A 7,627-nucleotide genomic window follows, 5' to 3' on the forward strand; every position below is an offset into this window, starting at 1 on the left:
GGACAGAAACCTGGACATGAGTCACTTAATTGGACTTGACATCTGTCACAGTGTGGGAGTTTTCACAGCCCAAATATTTTAGCAGATCAGATTCCCACTGAATCTGTGCCATAAAATACAGCAGTTGAAAGCAGCCCGTGATAGAAACCATAGCCACTAAACTGAACGTCTAGCCACAACCTGCGACTTCTTTTCAGATTATTGATGCACTAAGTGGAAGTAAATAATTATTAGCATGGAAAATTCCTCTGGCATTTTATAAAGCCAGTATCTTTCATTAATGTTTAAGAAAATATTTGTACCTAGCACATGGAAATAGTAAGAAGCTGCAATTAACTTGAAGTATCCAGATATGCAACTGCTAACATTTGCTAGAGATTGCTTTGTATGTTAAAAGACACTTCAACAGTGTTTATTAAGAATATTGATACTTTGGAGAAATATCCTGTTATGAGGAAAACTTATAATAGATTATTTCTTAAAAATCTTTCGGCACATTAATTTAAATCATCAGTAGAATTAAGAACAGAAACCAAGTAGTTAGGGGCCGCTAGGTAAGGCAGTTCTCCTTTTCCGATTATGTTTGTTTTGTTCTTCACGTGCCCATTCATTCATTCGTTCTTTCATTCATTCAACTAAAAATAAGACACACTGTATGTATCAATTATTGTACTCCCTCTTTACTCATCTTAACATGTGAGTGAATAGCTGTGTGGCAGTGCATTGTGCTAGAATGTAAACAAACACAAACCAAGGAGAATTACAGTACATAATGCCTTTGGCTTATGTGACCCCCAGCCCTGAATTTACATACTTTTTGTTGTTGGTGGTTTTTTGAGACAGGGTCTCCCTGTATCCCCAGCTGGCCTGGGACTCTCTATGTAGACCAGGCTGGCCTTCATCTCAGAGATCCACCTGCCTCTGCCTCTGGAGTGCTGGGATTAAAGGTGTGTGCCACCACACCCAGCTGAATTTAGGTATTATATAACCAAGGAGAAGTCTAGTTTGTTATTTTGCCACTTTATCGAGTACTCTCAGTCACCACACATTACATATTATTAACAATCAATTACATTTTGTTAGTGATACCATCAATTACATCTTGTCCTTTTATTGGTCAAGCTTAAAAGACATAATAAGAGAATTGCAGCCTTACTCCCACCTCTCCAGTTCCTGGGGGAATGTTTGTGGAGAGGAGTGTCTTCACTTTCTTTCCTTTATCAGTTTTGCCCTATAAAGAGGTTTTTCTCTTTAGGGAAGGGGCATGGAGCCACCCACCCTGAGAGTGGCCCTCGGGTCACCGGCTGCCTCAGGGACTGTTTGCCTTTACATGAATTTGCTCTGGGGAAGTTCTGAGCTACAAGGAAGCTGGGTTGAAAGAGAAGGCAATGAGTTCAAGAAATATGGACTTGCCCCCACCCAGCCTTAGCACAGAAGTATTTTAGATACCCCCAGGACATTCAGCTGGAGGCAGAAGCCAGCCTTGTCCAGGTGGCAATGGAAACCCGTGAATAGAAAAATTCTCTCCCACCTGAGGTAGGGGGGATAGTGAAGATGAATGGAGAAAAAGGAGGTGTCCCAGTCCAGCTTGGAGCAGCCAACACTAAGCACTAACACACACCAGAAGTGTGCACACAGATGCTCATTCATAGATACCTGTGCCTCCTCACCCTCCAGCACTCATGAGCTGCCTGGCTCAATTAGACAGTGACAGATTTGGACAGATGGACTGAAAACTGTGGTGGGTTTACTCAACTGTGCTCTAGAAAGCACAGCTGTTGGTATAGGAAGTGACCAGTGTCCCTGGTTACTCTAGTGTTCCAGCCACCATGCCCCCCTTCCATGACAGACTGTAATTCCCCTGGAACCGTAAGCTCAAATAAACTCTTCCTTCTATAAATTGCTTGGGTCAGTGTTTCTACCACAGCAACGGAAAAGTGACTAATACAGTTGGCTTGATTTTGCTACGGTTTGTGTGAATCTAGACAAATTCTCTTTTGCAGCCAGGCCACTGATGGCTTGAACATTCAGAAATTAATACAAAATTAAGGCGATATGGAAACACTTCAGATCAATACACAACTATGTCTACACACAGCATCATAGGCAGAAACATGAATTCATACTCATATGCATTCTCTCCTATCAGAAAGCTCCCCTCCCCCACCACCTTTGCCTTTGTGGAGACATTGAAGGCACAGAGGTGCCTTCAGTCTGTGCCCATAAGCATCCTTTCATATCTCCCTTGGAGACTATATATTGTGCACTATGATTCTTGGTATCCATAGCTGTCTCTCCCACTAGGCTGTGATACTTTCAGAAAACATCTATATCCCCAGTTCTCCTGTGTGCTTGACACATATGTGCTCAGTCTGTTTGTAGTGAGTAACTTCCTGCATACAGAGGCTCTGTCGAAATTGGTAACAGAAACGCTTCCACCCAAAGACATATTCTGTCATTTGGATGAGTTTTCTGTTCTTTTAAAAAGTTATTTTATGTGTGTGAGTGTTTTGCCTGAATGTTTTCAATGACCATAGAGGCCAGAAGAGGGCAACCGATCCCCTGGAAGTAGAGTTATAGATGGTTGTTTGTTGCCATGTGGATGCTAAGAACCAAACATAGGTCCTCTGCAAGAGCATAGAGTGCTCTTAACTACTGAGCCATCTCTCTAGCCCCAAGTTTTCTGTTCTTAAAAATGAGTGTAATAGCCCTATATTTCTCTCTGAATCTATTTGCTATAAGAGTCAGTGGATGTGCAAGTATTTGATAAATATTAAGCATCATGCAAATCAATATATTCTAAGTGTAAAGGTAATACTAAACAGTATTAAAGCAATATAGACATGATAGACATGATTTAGAAACCAGGCTTCTTGGGGCAAGAGAAATGGCTCAGCAGTTAAGAGCACTGACAACTCTTGCAGAGGACCTGGGTTCAAATCCCAGCACCCACATGATGGCTAACAACCATCCATAACTCCAGTTTCAGGGGATCCAACACCCTTTTCTGACTTCCTTGGGCATGACATGACATGGGTGCACTTACACACATGCAGGCAATGCACTCATACACATAAAATAAAAATAATTTAAAAAATGAGACTGATGGAAGTATGGTAGGCTATGCTACATTATTATGTTATGTATATGTTTTTTTCCAAAAATAAAACTAAGGGCTGGAGAGATGGCTCAGTGGTTAAGTATGCTGACTGTTCTTGCAGAAGACCTGGGTTCGAATCCCAGCACCCACATGGCAGCTAACAACTGTCTATAACTCCTCCAGTTCCAGGGGATTTGACAGCCTGTTCTGTCCTCTGTGGACATTGCACGACATAAGTGCACTTACCTACATGCAGGCAATACACACATACACATAAAATAAAAATAATAAAATATTAAAAAGAAGAATCAAAATAATATATGTAGGACTGGAGAGGTGATGCAGTGGCTAAAGTCACACACCACTACTGCAAAGAACTGATGTTTGGTTCCCAGCACCTGCGTTGAATGCCTCACAACTGCCTTTAACTCAGTTCAGGGGGTTACAGCACCTCCAGCCTACACAGGCATCTGTATTCAGGTGCACAAACACACAAACTACATAGAATTAAAAATTAAATCTTTTAGGGGCTGGAGAGATGGCTCAGCAGTTAAGAACACTGTTCTTGCAGAAAACCCGGGTTTGAATCCCAGCACCCATATGGCAGCTAATAACTGTCCGTAACTCCAGTTCCAGGGTATCCAACAGCCTCTTCTGTCCTCTGTGGGCATTGCACGACACAGGTGCACTTACCTCCATGCAGGTATAATACTTACATTCGTAGAATAAAAATAAAAAATGAAATATTAAAAACTTAAATCTTTTAAAAAGCTAATACATGTAAAACACTTCAACTGTTGAATATTCTTACTAATGTTGTCTTCGATATAAATATATATTCAGAAGCAGATATGCATTTGCATATAAATACTAACATATCTAAATATGCTCACCAGATTTTGTGTGTGTGTGTGTGTGTGTGTGTGTGTGTGTCCTTAGGTTTTGTGGCTGACCTACAGTGAGTACTGTGCAGGTGTTAGACAATAGGTATGAAACTTTTCATGTTAATTCACTTCATCTTCACCAGAAAACTGAGAGATAGATTCTGTTGCATCATTTTATATATGGGGAAAGGAAGGTATGGAAAAAGATGGCAATCCAGTCAAGGTCACATAGCTAATAAATTATAAAGCAGAGATTTAGATTCAGGGACTGAGGAGCTGGGTCAGCTGGTGAATGTACTCGCTGCCAAACCTGGCAACCTGAATTGGATCCCTGGAATCCACATGGTGGAAGGAGAGAACTAAATCCAACACAGTGTCTTTTGACCTATGCATGGACAACATTGCACACACACACACACACACACACACACAAATAAATGTTAAAAGAAAGATTTAGATTCTTTGTATGGAGGAACCACCACACAAATTAAGATTTTATTAAGAATACTGTTCTTGTGACCCCGTGTCCTCTGCAAACATCTCACACTAATAATTATTCACCAAATGTGTAAGTGGAAGGAGAAATACACATACACACAAAACATAAACTCACTTGCAACCTTTTGCATTCAGGTATGGTTAGTGAGTTCCTAAGTCTTTAAAATCCCACCTATCTCTTAATAATTTGTGCCAGATAGGGCACAAAGTCTTTCAAATTATATGTTACTGTCATTAGACATATGTTTTCAATTTATTTTCTTAAATTTTGTACTCCAGGGGCTGGAGAGATAGCTCAGTGGTTAAGAGCACTAGCTGTTCTTGCAGAGGAACCCAGTTTGGTTCCCAGCACCCACATGGTGGTTAACCATCAATTGGAAATTCCAGTTCTCAAGGATCCAATGCCCTCTTCTGACCTCTGAAGTGCACATATGGTGCACTTACATACATACCAGCAAAACACTCATATACATAAACTAAAAATAAATAGATAAATATTGTACTCCATCAACAAAAGTTTTGAGCATCCTTATCCAGCATTGTATTAATAAATTCTATTCATGTAATACATATACCATAACATAATATATAATCATAAATACACAGAAGGCATTTTAAAATGAGAAACATAAACAATATTAATGGAATAATTTATTAACAATACAAAGACATTAACATCGCAAGATATTAGTAGTACATGGTTTTTGAAAGCAATTTTTAAGTTATCAATTAACTCTTTATGATAAAGCGAGTTGATGGTTTGCTTTTAAATTCAATCTATTAAACTGGGCATGGTGGCACATGCCTTTAATCCCAGCAGTCAGGAGACAGAGGCAGGCAGATCTCTGTAAGATCAAGGCTAGCCTGGTCTACATAGCAAGTTCCAGGCCAGCTGGGGCTACAGAGAGACCCTGTCTCAGAAAAAGAAAAAAAAAAAAGAAAAGAAAAGCAAAAAGAAATGCCAACAACAATCCACTTTTTATGGCTGATATAACAGAGAAATCTGTAATAGAAAATGTCAAAGTTACAACACACACAAATGACAACCTTGTGAAGTGATTGGCTAACATTTCATAATACACCGAGTATCAAAACATTGTTTGCTGGACGTGGTAGTACACACCTTTAATTGCAGCACTCAGAATCTGTAAATTCAAGGTCAGCATGGTCTACATAGCAAGTTCCAGGTCAGTTAGGGCTACATAGTGAGCCCTTGTCTCACAAACAAATAAACCAACCATGAAGTTTGGGAATGGAGAGATGACTGGTTCAGTTCAGTTCCCAAAGCCATGTCATATAGCTCACAACCACCTGAAACTCCAGCTCCAGGGGATCTGGTGCCCTCTTTTGACCTCCTCAGGTACCTGTATTCATTAGCATGTTCCCTCATACAGATAACACACACGCACACACATACACACACATATACATAATTTCAAAAACAAAAATATTAGGGGCTAGAGAGATGGCTCAGAGGTTAAGAGCACTGGCTACGCTTGCAGAGAACTGGGGTTCAAATCCCAGCACCCACATGATGGCTAACAACCATCCATAAGACAAGTTCCAGGAGATCCAGCGCCCTTTTCTGACCTCCTTGGGCATCGTATGACACAAATGTACTTATATACTTGCAAACGATACACTCATACACATAAAATAAAAGTAAAATATAAAAATAAATTAAAAGGCAAATAAAAAAGCCCAGATTTAAACAATCAAGTTTGTACCCTATAAATTATGAAATTTTTATTTGTAAATTTTAAAGATAATAATACAATAAAAACCAAACACTCTTCAGCTGCTCAATGGACAAACTGAATGGGATGTAGTGATACAGTGGGACACCACTGGTAATAAAATAGAACAATGTTCTGGTACATGCCACAGCACAGATGTACCTCAGCAACATGCTAAGCAAAAGAATCGAGACACAAAAGACCACATGCAGCATTGTCCCCTTCACAGGAAAGGTCCAGTACAACAAACCCACAGAGATACAGAATGGATTAATGGTTGCACAGGGCAAAGGTCGGGTAGGAGGAAAGGGGAAATGATATGTAACAGGCACAGTTTCATGTGGGATGAGGAATGGCCGTACAATTAGATTTCGATAGTGATGTCACAACTCTGTTTAAATGTACCAAAAACATTGAGTTGTCCACATTATGGTACCTTTTTTTTTTAATAAGCTCAGTAAAGCTGCTAGAAAATTCAGAAGATGAAATGTTGTCAAGCTTCTATCACATTTTTAAACTATATTTCTCTATTTACTCTTTTACCTATTGAATATTTCTCTTTATTGCCATTTATTCTCTGGATTTAAAATAGTGAGGGGAGATTTTATTATACTTTGATTCATTTATTTCTATTTTTCTTTCCTTCAAAGGAAGAGAAGCGACACCCTCTAGTTCAGCTTTGGACACTTGCCATCTGTGTGATCTGAACAGTGCTGGGACTCAGTACAACTGAAATAGGAAGATATATACCTTGCCTAGCACTTTTAGTACCTGTCTCTAGGTCACCCCTTGCATCGGGAGTCTGTGGTTATCTACCTAATAAACAATTCCGATGTTGAACAACTCTGCAAAATTTCACATATTTCATAAGCTAATATCATGCTATTAGTAATAATTATAAGGGAAAATAACAACTTTTTGTGGCAGCCAGAGAAATGGTTCAGTTGTTAAGAGTGTTTCCTGTTCTTCCAGTTCAGTTCCCAGCATTCATGTCTGGTGGTTCACGGCCAACTCCAGCTCAAAAGGATCTGATACCCTCTTCTGGCTGACAAATCAATGTATGACATGCACGGCATACATTCACATAGACAGACATACACATAAAATATTTAAAAACATTTAAAATAGATATTTTTTGTGTGTTAGTTTCAGGGGCATAGGGCCTCACTGTGTAAGGCAGGCTGGCCTCATGTTGAAATTCCCCTGCCTCTGTTTCCTGCCTGAGTGCTGGGAAGGGAGGGGTATACCATACACCTGGCTTCATTTTACTCTTAACTTATCATTATTATTACATTAAGTGAGAGTTTCTTCTACATAGAAAATTGTTGGTTTTACTTTTTAAAAATTATTTGTTTAAAAAGCATATAATTAGAAGAGGCATTTCATTACAACAGCATTGACATATTCAA

This window comes from Nannospalax galili, unplaced genomic scaffold (assembly GCF_000622305.1).
Source record: "Nannospalax galili isolate Female #2095 unplaced genomic scaffold, S.galili_v1.0 scaffold475, whole genome shotgun sequence".
Lineage (NCBI taxonomy): Eukaryota > Metazoa > Chordata > Mammalia > Rodentia > Spalacidae > Nannospalax > Nannospalax galili.